Here is a 12,301-nt window from a genome sequence, read left to right as displayed (position 1 = left end):
CCGTGCAGCTGGGGTGCTCTGTGTGCTGCACTCAGCTCAGCGTACACCTCTGATATGGGGCCACTTGTGTCTCTGCTGAACAATTACTGTAAATAAACAAACCCAAATTCCAGAAGCCCTAATTATGTATAACAATGGATCTATTTAGCCAACCACAGGATTGAGGGGCACACATACACTACATCACATTTAATACAGTGAATGGCATTCTGTAAATACAATTAATTAGATCATCTAAACAACATCCAGCAGCTTCTCTTGCATGATTTTGTATAGTGAAGACTACAATGGCTGTTTTCACTGCTGTCATACACTTCCAAACAGTGAAGCAGTAAATAAGTGGAAGTTACATTAAATAGAAATATCAATTAGAGACTGACTAGTGTCACAAAGTTCAGATCCACATTAGCCTATTTTTTGTGAAATGTTTATAGAGAAGATTCTTGTGTGCCTCAGACACATAAAGCAGATAACTTTAATACTACAGATCACCTTATACAAACCCAGACACACAACTAGGAATCCTAGAATGTAAGGCAGAGGAGTTGCACTGGTATTGAATGCTCACGCTGGCAACCATATCTAACAATTTACTCCCAACCTCTGCTAGCACTAGCTGTTTTCAAGCTCTGCACAAACACACACTAAGCAACACTTTGCAAGTCATATAGCTGATACTCCTATTTCACACAGAGCTGATACTCCTATTTCACACAGAGGGAAGATTCAAGCCTCTATTCTACACAACATCTGAAATTAACTGAGCCAACACGGTGTAAACAAGGTGTGTGTGTCAGCTGTATAGGTGTTTTACGATGTCTTCAGAATAAGCAAAACCAGTTTGAAAGTTGCTTTCATATACACACAACTGCAATGACCTCTGAGAAACAGAAAAAGCTAAGTTTAGGCTACGCATAAGGAGACTCAGGCATACCCTACCCCCAATTGCACCTATAGCCTTGTCAGAGGTGCATTGGAAGTTAGACAGGGTCATTCTCCTTCGGTTTTGCCAACCTGGAGGCATTGCTACTCAGGAAAAATTTCCCCAGAACCAGTTCATCTACCTGAATATCAGGCACAAAAAGGTCCCAGCAAAAACGAGAAGGCTGGTCACTGTCACGCATCCCAGGCCAGGCAACAAAGCTGTGCCTGTCAGGGAGTCCAGGCTGAAGTCCTGGCTGGCTAACCTCACTGGACTGCACTGCCTCTAAAGGCACTTAACATGCTGGAATGGGGAACAGAGTGATTCCTTCTCTGCTTGGTACTGAAAACGCTGGGAGAAAACCAAACTGCTGGGTTAAGTAATGGTCTGACACTTGAAGCGTCTCCAGAAGTAGCAGGATGTCACATTCCAGAAACCAAACCTCGTCCTTGCTTCTCTGACTCTTCCAGCCTCAGGTGACCAAGTTCCCTATTGCTGAGAATTCCACATCCATTCTCACTTTCATTTTAGCAACAGCCTTGGAATCTGCTCTCATGAACTGCTTTCAACTACTCCTTCCCATAAAATTAGTCAGGAGAAAGATGCAATAACTTGGGTATGAAGGTGAGGACCTGCCCGTTCCTCCAAACCAGAGCACAAGCCCACGTAATGACCATTTTAGATATCTCCCCTCTCTTTTCAAGCAGCAACTGGAAATACCTACACAAACAAGAGAAGCAATTTCAAAATCAGTTAGTAGTGCCCCAACAGACCTACTCACTCACTGCGTGTCAGCAGATGACAGTGCCACGTAAAGTCCTGTGAGCTGAACTCCCAGAAGCTCCAGGAGAGCCAGCTTCGACTAACTGGGAATAAACATAGTGCCCTTACCTTGATTCAGACTTTTCAGTTAATGGTGCCATTTTCTTAGTCCCTTGATTTCACCCCATACAAGGCACTAAGGAGTTAAGGAACCCTTTCACTGTGCTGCCCAGTCACTTGGCTGCAGAAGTATAACAAGAAATTTGTGGAGGCCTCTCTCCCCTTCTCTGGCACCCTTAAATACTTTGCTCCTCCTCCTCCTGTGCTTTAATTAGCCAGCTGGTTCTTAGTCACACCATTCCATCACTAGGCTTGCTCACCACCAGCCACCCCCACCCAGCCTGCCTGTCACTCGCATGCCACTGTCATCATGCAAGACAGTGACTGCGCGCGGCTCCGGAGCTGGGAAAAAGAGAGAGAGTTGGGAGATGACACTCCATGGTAGCAGGGGGATGGGAAGTGACAGGCAGACCCTGAAGAAATACTTCATTAAAGCACAGGGGAAGTACTTGAAAAAGCACTTTAATAACCAGGGAGCATCTGCTTGTCAAGGGAGGAGCATTTTCAATAGCACTAGACATGACAGATCTTATTTCAATGGGTAGGAGCTGAAGGGTCAGCTAAAGTTTCTGTGCTTGGCAGCCCAGATTTGTTGCATAAATACCTCACGTGACACAAACTAAACACTTGCACGGCTACTAGCTACTATATGATGCCCACTCTACAGGGCATTAAGTGACCTTTTAAGTCACAAGCTGTAGTAGGATGTAAAGCGTGGAACATCCCCACCACAGCACAGCCTGGCTCCCCTTTAGCCCGAGGGGCATGCTGCAGGGGAAGCGGTGCCAGCTCTCAGGAGGGCAAGGGGCTGGTCTACCTCTTGGTAAGAATGCTGTGGTAGCAGCACAGCATCACCTCTCCTTCCACAGTGAACATCTATAGAACAAGCAACTGAGAGCAGGACTCCCTGAAACCAGAACTTAAGAGTTTGGTTCATGCAAGGCCAACTGGTAGTTTAATAGGGGAAGTAATTTGAAGGAGACCCCCAAATCTCTCAGTACTGTCTTTGTCACCAGACCACAGCACACAGAGCTTCAAGCACTGCAGGCTTTTGTGACTGATGCTCCAGAGAGTCTTTGCCTGCAGCCTGTCTCCAGATTTTGATGCCTCAAACATGCATGTACAGGCACTGATCTGTTGCCAAACTTAGGAATTGAAAAAAACATACTGAAAATCACTGCAAGGCAAGCAGCTCCACACTCAAGACCTAGAAAGCAACACTGATGGCAAGAGTTGCTGATAGCAGAAGGACACAGAGCAAAGGCTACTATGTGGGTCAACACTTACTGTACCTTTAGACTCTTACTAAAGTGTTAGTGAAGGACACAGAACAAAGGTCTCCAAATACCCATGTATGTAAACCCCTACCAATGTGTTGTGAAATGCTGACTGAGATTCTGATATTCAACACAAGGTGTTCTTTTCCCCCCTCCCCAATATACCTTTTGGTATCACAATACCTATCCCCCACCAAATGAAGCATTTGTTAGCAAATATAGGCACAGCTCTGACTCAGTAAACTGGCCAAGGGGCCAGAAGAGGCTGGAAAGTTATACTTTACTTTTTATTTATTATTTTTAAAGACCAATCCCACACCTCAATGTGAGCATGTCATTGGTAGTACCTGATTACAGAAAACAAAGGGGCTTCCATACCCACATTTATTACTAAGTCCCAAAGGACTAATGTTGGGGAGAGCTTGGATTTGGAGTTTTGGTTTCATCTACCCCAAATTCAGGTCTGGATCTAGGTTTAGGCTCCAGCCCCATAAGTCAGATATATTTGGTTTAGGCGGAGGAGAAAGGTTTAGACATATCAACAGTCAAAATAAAGGATGATAGAAAACAGTTTGTTTTGAGTGGTCAGACCCTAGTGTCCCCTCTACAAAAAGAAAAAACACAACAAACTGGGGGAAAAAAAAGTTGTTCTCACCAATAAACCAGGAAAGCCAAGAAAAAAACAAAACAAAACACTACATTCTCCAAAGTAAACTGTGCAATCATCACCAGCTTCAATTACTTGAAGCAAAGTTGTTTACACAACAGTACACAATAGAGGACCTCCCTCACTACCCAAAGATAACCTCCTTGATCTCCTCCTCAAGTCTGTTCTGGAGCCTGACCACGTGAGAGTTTCTATCAGCTGGGAGCCCTGCTTGTGTGTAGCAGGGGGTTATAAACAAGCCTCTGAGTTTGTCTTCAGTGACTGTGATTAAAGTGTCAAGAGAGCAGAAACCATACTGTAAAAATACTTCTCTCTAGTCAATGAAAGAATGGCAACTATGGAGAAGCAAAGTAGGGAAGGATCCAGGGGCTGGCCGAAATCCAAATTCAGATTGGTAAATTCAGGTTAAGAATTGGATCCAAAACACTTCTGGTCTTTGCAGAAACCAGCCTAGACAACCTTCGAATAGCTTGGCAAGGAGAGAGGAGTTTCTGCTACAGACAAACACTTGGATGGAAAACTGAAGGACTTTCACAGAAATCACTAAATCGCTATTCCACGCGGGCGAAGGGAGGACTGGGCAGAAAGCGCAGCACAGCCATAAGTCTTGTTCCCTGCCCCTCAGATGTCAGCCCTGACTATGAGCTAAAAAAGCTTTCTGAAGTTTTGTTGCTGTTTTACCACCAACCCCTAGCAATAGTGTAGTATCCATTGCAATCATCCCGGCACTTAGTGCTGCACAGCCACTGCCGCATTATTGCCCCACAATAACTATGTCTTTATTTCAACAGCTGAAGGAAATAGCAAAAGAGACTAAACAATACGAACAACAAGGGAGGTCTTTGGCATAACAGAGACAGTTACCAGTTCTAGAATGTCCTGGACCACAGCTCTAGCCCCTGGACAAGACTATCCTCATCACATCTGTTTTGCTGTCACAACCATACAGAAATCCTGTCACTGGAGGGAGTGGGTTGTTCTCATTATAAGCTACCCTGGAAAGCCTGCTGCACAACTGATAGTTTGTTTTGATAAATGTCATACAGCCATGCTTGTTCTTTTATGCCACCCCAATATGCCATGGGGCTGGGTCTTCCATGGTCAAAGAGAAACCATGAAAAGCAGTTTAGAAAAGAAGGTACTTTTGACAGATCCAAGAGATATTAAAAGTGAAAGTTTATTGGTTCTGCAGATGGATGACGATAGCAAACTTGCATTGTGCTCATGCTTTTAGTTCAGTTTCCTCTGAGAAACTGGGGTTTGAATCGCAAAGCAAAACTCAGCCAAAGTAACACGCTGTTGCTAGAGTTACACCCAGCACCATTATCGGGCAAAATCAGTCACCCGGAATCCTCGCCCTACTGGGCTGGAGCTTCTGCTGTGTTACAAAACAGCCTCTCAGGTTCTGGTTAGGATAGTTTTACAGCACTTCTGCTCAGAGATGAGCCCTAGCTTGCCCCAAAGCTCCCAACACCCAGATGCCCTTGCATGTCTCAGACCTGAGCCTGAAGCCCACAGTTCAGACATCCCCAGCCAAAAGCTAAGGGAACCAGCACCACCATGGAATGAAACACTGCAGCCAGCAGCCCCTGCAGCCTGCCAGGCAGCTCCGTGCAACCGCACAAGGACTCAGGAACCACTTACAGCTGATCTGTGTGGCACAAAGGGGTTCAGACTGTCACCAGAGACTGAGCAAGACACCTTGCAATGATGTGTACAGGCCTTGTAGGAACCCGAGACAGGAATGTAATCTGCTAATAGGAACAAATTTGCAAGGCAGAAGTTAAGAGCTGCGAGAGGCCCTGGTAACAGTAACCTGTGTATCAATACGGTGAGAGCAAGTAGCCAGCTAAGTGTGTAGAGCAACAGCTAGAATATCGTTTCTTACAGCTAAAAAAAAGCATAATTCAGCTTCTTTGCTAGACTGAAGAACTGCCTAAGTGTCCCTTCTGGCTGTTGGAGATAAGGGACATGTCGTGAGCATATTTAAAATGGCCAGAAATACTAACTGGTAGGGTCACAGTTGATCAGGATCTGAGGTCTGCAGCATCTTAAGGGAGCCTGCAGAGAGAGGCATGGCTCCTGCTGAACCGAGGACTCAGAAGGATTTGGGAAGCACTGCCTCTCACTGAGGCAAGCAGGGAGTGATCAGCTGTTGAGCAGCCTCCTAGCAGCAGTTTCTCCCATATCCCACTGTGCTATTTAAACTCTCATGCATAGAAGTACAACCTTGCCCATCTACCTTGAATAGTTACTGATCTCGGTCCAAGTGATCTTGTATAATTAAGGGCCTGATAAATACAACACCACAGGAGAATAAAAACTTAGGATTTGGATAAGCATAGCTGAGTCCTAAGGAAATTAATGGTAGTTACACCATACAACCAAGGAAATGCACACCCTCAGCTGCACATCAGCATCCCCAGCCCTTTGTACCCAACATTGCCACTTCCACTCAGGCAAAGTGGAAGCAAAACTTGCACACTGATTTGTGGATTAGACTCAGTGATCACTAGAGTGTGTGGCAGGAGAACACAGGCTCTGATCCCCTACTACAGAAAATAATGATGCTTCTTAAAGTAAGCTTCGCTAACCAGTGTCCAGACTCTCCAATCCTTACTAACCCAACCAGCACCACATTTAATGAAAGGTACTGTTGGCTGTGAAAGTAACAGAATACAACCCAACCAATATTAGAAGCTGTGTAATAGCACTAGCTATTTACCAGGTGTCATTAACCTTTGTGCTGTAGAGCTTGAATCAACATTAAGGTACAATCAGGAGAAAATCATCTCCTACATTACATGCGAGGAAGCTTTTTTTTTTCTTTTGTAAAATCCTCTTACCTTTTTTGCACACTCAAAATACTCAGATATTTGGCACAGTCCGCAGGCCAGCAGTTGAGCTTACTGGCTATTTGAACAACAGTGATTTGATAGGTTGGTCCAGGGTAAAAAAGGAGAGGCAGGAGAACAGTAAAGAAAGAAACTAGCAGAAGCAGCAACAAAGAAAACTCAGACTGTGCTGTCTACCCATCTCAGTATTTTCCTGCAATGCATCTTCTCTGTACCCTAATAGCTAAAGACAAATGAATATCAAATCAGACTACTCACAGCTGGTTCTCTGTTCTCCAGGAACACAACCATACAGCCAAAAGAGGCAACGTGTTTTCCAGTAGAGAAGCCTGTGCATTCATGGAAATAAAGTCCCAGCAGCTCTGCCCACTGCACTTATTGAATGTGTCATTAACAGAGATCCAGCCCAAAACACCAGGCTGAAGAGAAATTTGCATTTGACTCTAACTTGGCCAGCTGGCTGGAGTTATTAACCAGTTACATTTGTAACTATGAAAGCTAATGAGAGGGTAATCAGATTTCACAGTTCACAGCAAGTTACTGCCTTTTGGAGTTAAGAAAGGTTTAACAACCCCATCTCACTGATTCCTCTCACAAACTGGCTGCCACATAATGCTTTGAAGGCATCAGTGAACTTTTATCTGTCCTCTAAGGGGAACACCTGAATATGTTTATTGCGAGGAAACGGTGTTCATGAAGAGGTTCAAGCCTAAGAGAAAAAAACTAATCTTCCCCCATGCCCTCTCCACCACTACAATGTTTCTTGTCAGAGCAGAGAAACAGCAACTGGATGACTAAGTAATGATAATGACTGCTGTTGAGTGCACTGCTGGACTCTGATTAGATTCTTCTTGGCTTCTAAATAGATTAAAAAGAACAACAAGAAGGCTATTTGGAAAGGCAGGACTGGCCTATTAGCACTAGTACAGGGCTCAGTCAAGACACTCCTGGATCACTGTCTCTATCCAGAAGGTCCAGACCCTTTGCCGTGGAAGCCTGGAATGGAGTAAAAAAGGATATTGCCTATCAGGCCATGAGCTGCTCCCACAACCTTGTGTGTCAAAAGTCCCTTAGCCCCAAAAACACAGCCCAACAGGAGAGCTTTGGGGCATTGAAATTCTCATGTCCTACACTAACTACCCTGTACTGAATAAGCAAGAACTACGAGTCTATGAGCAAACTGGGAAGACATTAAGGAAAACATTTGAAACATACTGTCCCTTCCAGCATCTCTGCCTCATCAGCTCTCCATCTGTTCCCAGAAGTTCAATGGAAAAAATGAAAGTGCCATTTTCCTGCTTTCTACAAACTCACTGTTACTGCTCTGGTTTCTGGTGCAGTATGGCACTGTTTAAACCTCTTTTGTAGTCCAACACGGGCAGAGCTGGTGTGACGAGATGCCTGTAGCCAAAGCAAAATTTTGTGCAACACCTTCCTCTAAGAGACAGTCAGGTGAAGTAGTGGAAGGATGTCTTTTTGCACTTCATAGCAGCCTGAATAACCTTCAGCTTTCACTTGAAGCAACGAATTAAGGAACTAAGTAAGGCAGCAGCTACTGACCTGCAAGCCCTGGGAAATCCAGCCACCAGTGAGAACAGCAGCCCTTTAGCATTCTCTGCAACTGTTCTCTGCATGTGTTTAATGTTTTAACAGCTAGTTTCACTCTTTTCTGAGAGAAAGAAAAGAATCAACATCTAGTCTAGCCTCAGAGTTGCTTAGCATTTTCCACACCTTGCTCCTCCACGTATGACAGCAAAAGATACGATCAGGATTTCCCCACTGTATTCTCCTAGGTTCCAGGTCATGGTAAAAAAAATAGGGTGCCCTAATTAGATCTTAAACACCAAGAAATGCAAACTAGCATGGTGTATGAGTACTCTCTCCTGCATTCTCATAAGCTTCTGGAAAAAGGAAGAGAGTCAGACTGAAGAAGAGATATGAGCAACCCTTGAGAATCATATTGTCAGTACCTACGTGCAACTCTGGCACAGAGACAAGCATCAGGTACTGTGTTACGTGGGGAAGGAGTCAAGATGATCATACCAAGCTGAAATCTGAGATCACTAGAGCACCTGCACAGAGAAAAGAGAAGGGTAGAGACAGGAAAGACTGCTCCCCTGACGCTTTCAGCCTCTTTAAAAAGGAAAAAAAATAAGTAGCACAAAGAAGTTGTATCTGCCACTTCTTGGATGCTTAAGATTCAGTCTTCAGTAACTGCTGCTTTGACCTTTACCTCCCTGACCACAAACAGGATCCACACCAGTCACCAAGGGGAAAAAATGGTCTCAAGAGCTTGACATGCAAGCCTCAGCCTTGATCTTGTCTAGAACTTCTCCTTCAATGCAGAGTTTTCAAAGGAAGAGGCACTCTTGCCTCAGGCAAGTAAAAATATCAAATCTTATCTCAGCACTATCAAGCCTCTTCCAATCCAGGACTTAATCTTAGACCAAATGGTACCAAAGACCTCACACTATCTCCTCTAAAGGAAGCAAAATCACCAGTATTTGTAGCTGTCCTGCCTGCAGCAGCCCTAAATCTAGCCCAGTAGCTCCTCGGGGACCTGACTTCATCTAGTGTCAACTCCAAAATTTGCCCCACGTCCTGATCCCAGGCCTAAAGCTCCTGTCTGCTCCAAATCTACACCAAGTCATGTCACACATCCCAATATCCATTTCAACCTAGACCAACGGTCTCTTAGAGCTGAGGCAATGAGTCTAGCTCACTACTGCTGTAACCCAAACCCATTCCCTAATTCAATGCCTGGTAGCCAAGACTAACAAAGCTTTCAGGCAAGCACCAGCACTAAGTCTGGATTTGTAGCTTATTCAAGGTCAACTGTTGAACTTTGGTCCTTACCCTAAATCCCAACCCTCACTGCAATTCCAAAATATAATCACCACATGTTCTTGACCTAGACTAAGTCACAAAATATCTGCTGTTTATTTTGATGCTGGTGACAAAGGATATCACAAATGCAGATAAGTGAGAAATATATCTGAGAACATATCCGAAGACACAATAAGTAAATTAGATAAAACATTGTAGTTCCAGCAAGGATCAAATGCATCCATGAGTCATCACAAAATAGCACTTGGAGCTTGACCTTTTTTCAAGCACTGGAGCTTTTGATTGGTCACCTACAGTAAATCCCAGATAATACAGTGGTGCACTGACCAACACGTAGCTTTCTGCTGTACAACCCAAGTAGGCTGTTACTAGGAAGAAAAACCTCTTTCACTGCTAAAGTGAGAAAGGGATAGATACGATTTTGGTGCCCCAGGTCAGGATTAGGTCTCCAAGTGATGTGCTCCGTCCCCTTCCCTTCAGGGTACTCACCACAGTCGACGAACTCCTCAGGCCCAGCTGAGAAGGACGGGATCCTTTGTCAGTGACTTCCACTCCAGCTTCTCTTCACATGCAACTGTTCCGTTACAGCACATACCTACAAAAGGTAAACGGGAAGAAAAGATGATGAGTGCTATTGGTCCAGCTGCTCAACAAAACTACAGAGAGGTCTGTACCGAAGCAATCAGCTGTTCACAGAAATAGCATTACTTCTAGGGAAAAAAATTCCCTCTGCTCACCACGCAGGAAGCATAGTTAGCATAAACAGCAGGCTGCCCAGATCCACATCATAGCACCCCCTATGTGAGAACTGATGTTTTGGGTTGTCTCCGGGGAAGGCTGAAACCACATCCGCTTTCCTGCCTTTCTGCTGGAGATCCCCCCAAGCAGCAAGGACAGCTGAATAGCACAAATACTCACGCCTCCCCACAACCTACAGTCTATTTACTGATGTAAATCACTGCTGATATCAGCTTAATTTAGTATACTTGTTCGCAAAATGCAGAGAAAGAGGAGTGAATACACATCTTATTCAGCTATCCCTGATGCATGAATAGGCTTGTCTGATACAGAGCCTAGGCTGGAAGCTGGGGTAGCAACAATTGTGAGATGGGAACTCCCTGCCGCAAGGAGCAAAAACCCTCAGAAAGAAGGGGGGGGCACTAAGAAACACATCAGTTTCTCTTCAGACAAATTCCTTGGTTAGGGTATACAGCTAGACAGACAGCCACAGAGTCTAAATTTGCAGAGGACAAATTCCCTTTTAGTGTGTTGATGGTTACTAACTGTGACAATTTAACTCCAGTCCAGTATTAAATCTAAATGGTTAGATTTGACATTGATTTGATAGATGGCTGTGCAGCTTTATTGTTTCACTCAATAACATTAACAACAGCCTAGCTTTAGTAAGCTGTTTTTGCAGGTCGATTTATAAGGTAAATATTGACACCACTCAACTTTAATCATGTCATTTATCGCATTGAACTAGTCAGTCTCCCTATGTTTCTTCTGCACTAAATGGAGAGGGGTGTTCTCCAGAGGGCAATTCAGCCTCTCCCCCACGCTGCCTTCTTGGCACTTGCCTGTATACAGTAATTTTATAAAGAACTTGAGGAGACCAACTGACCAAGTTACATGCCCACATTAGAAGACTAAACAAATCCCCATGTGTGCTTTAACCAAGCTCTGAGGGCAGTGGAATCACGTTTCCTTGGACAAGCAATGCAGGTCCAGAATCTCCAAGGGCCGGGTATGACACCAGTCCGTCAGTCAGCGAGCCTTGCAGGTTGGATGTGCTCGTGACTGTACAGGGTGTGCATGAACATGGCACAGAGAAAACAGAAGGTGATGGTCAGAGGTAAAAGCTCAGACTAGCAGCAATCTTATTTGGGAGCCATCTCAGAACATGCTCACAGAGTGCCAGTAATAACTTTAAAGAAGCTCATGATTTCTTTAAGGAACCACTGACATCCTGAATAACGAACCTAGAAGAATCAAGATAGTTTTTCAATAAAACTGGAATAGTTCTAGGAAGACAAGATGAAACGAATCAGTTTTCTGTCCAGGACAGCCTATTAATTTCTCCATCTCCAACAGGTAAATAGGGATAGATGAAAGTACCCAAATATCTCCCTACATTAAGCAGCACACTTAAAAGGATTATTTGATAGCACTGGGAAGACAGCTTCCTATAAAGCTGTCTGGAGAACGCAGCAAGAGTTAACACTCCAGTTGCAAGGTCAAGTCTGGTTTTGCTGGGAGACAAGGAGCTGTCACGCTGGCACAAACTACCATTTATTTGCTCCCCCAACCTGACCTGTCCTTGTGAGTTGACAGAAGTCTGAAGCTGGCCTGAGTCCCAGCTACCAAAAGCTGCCCAAAGCAGAGAATATGTTGCTCATTACAAGGACGAGCAGCTAGGTGGAGAGAGGGAGGAGAGAATAAGTGGTACGAAAAGCAACTGATAGGATCTCCTCTGATGCTAAGAGCTGCTCTGGAGAAGGCTCCCGCCTGGCACACAGCCACAGAGCACAGGAAGACACGGGAACACAGACACCGATTGTGGCCAGTTCCATGTCCCAGTCTTGAAGAGACAGCTCAACATTCAAAGTTCCCCCCTGGAAATATGCCTCACATTGGCTACTGGAGAACCATAGGAAATTATTTTTGGTAAAAATCAATTTAGGATTAACAAGAAGATTCAGCTTGGACAAACTCTATGCCCACTAGAGCTAGTGCCAAAGCTCCCTTTCCTGCCAGTGAACCCGACAGTGCAGAGATGAATTTTAACATATTTTAATTTTGTTAGACTCCAGCTGTGTTCTTGTATTATGTGCTGTTAGAATTATGATCT

The 12,301-nt window shown here is 44.5% G+C and overlaps 1 protein-coding gene across 1 annotated transcript in view; it reads right to left on the bottom strand.

The window, feature by feature from the left end:
- Positions 1 to 12,301, bottom strand: part of SORBS1 (sorbin and SH3 domain containing 1) — a 165,005-nt gene that overhangs the window by 72,795 nt on the left and 79,909 nt on the right. The window contains exon 4 of the mRNA XM_040564017.1: positions 9,940 to 10,045. The gene's annotated coding sequence lies outside the window, so the exon portion shown is untranslated. The remainder of the gene's footprint in view (positions 1 to 9,939; positions 10,046 to 12,301) is intronic.

This window comes from Cygnus olor, chromosome 7 (genome assembly GCF_009769625.2).
Source record: "Cygnus olor isolate bCygOlo1 chromosome 7, bCygOlo1.pri.v2, whole genome shotgun sequence".
NCBI lineage: Eukaryota > Metazoa > Chordata > Aves > Anseriformes > Anatidae > Cygnus > Cygnus olor.
This window is presented reverse-complemented; position numbering and strand designations above follow the sequence as displayed.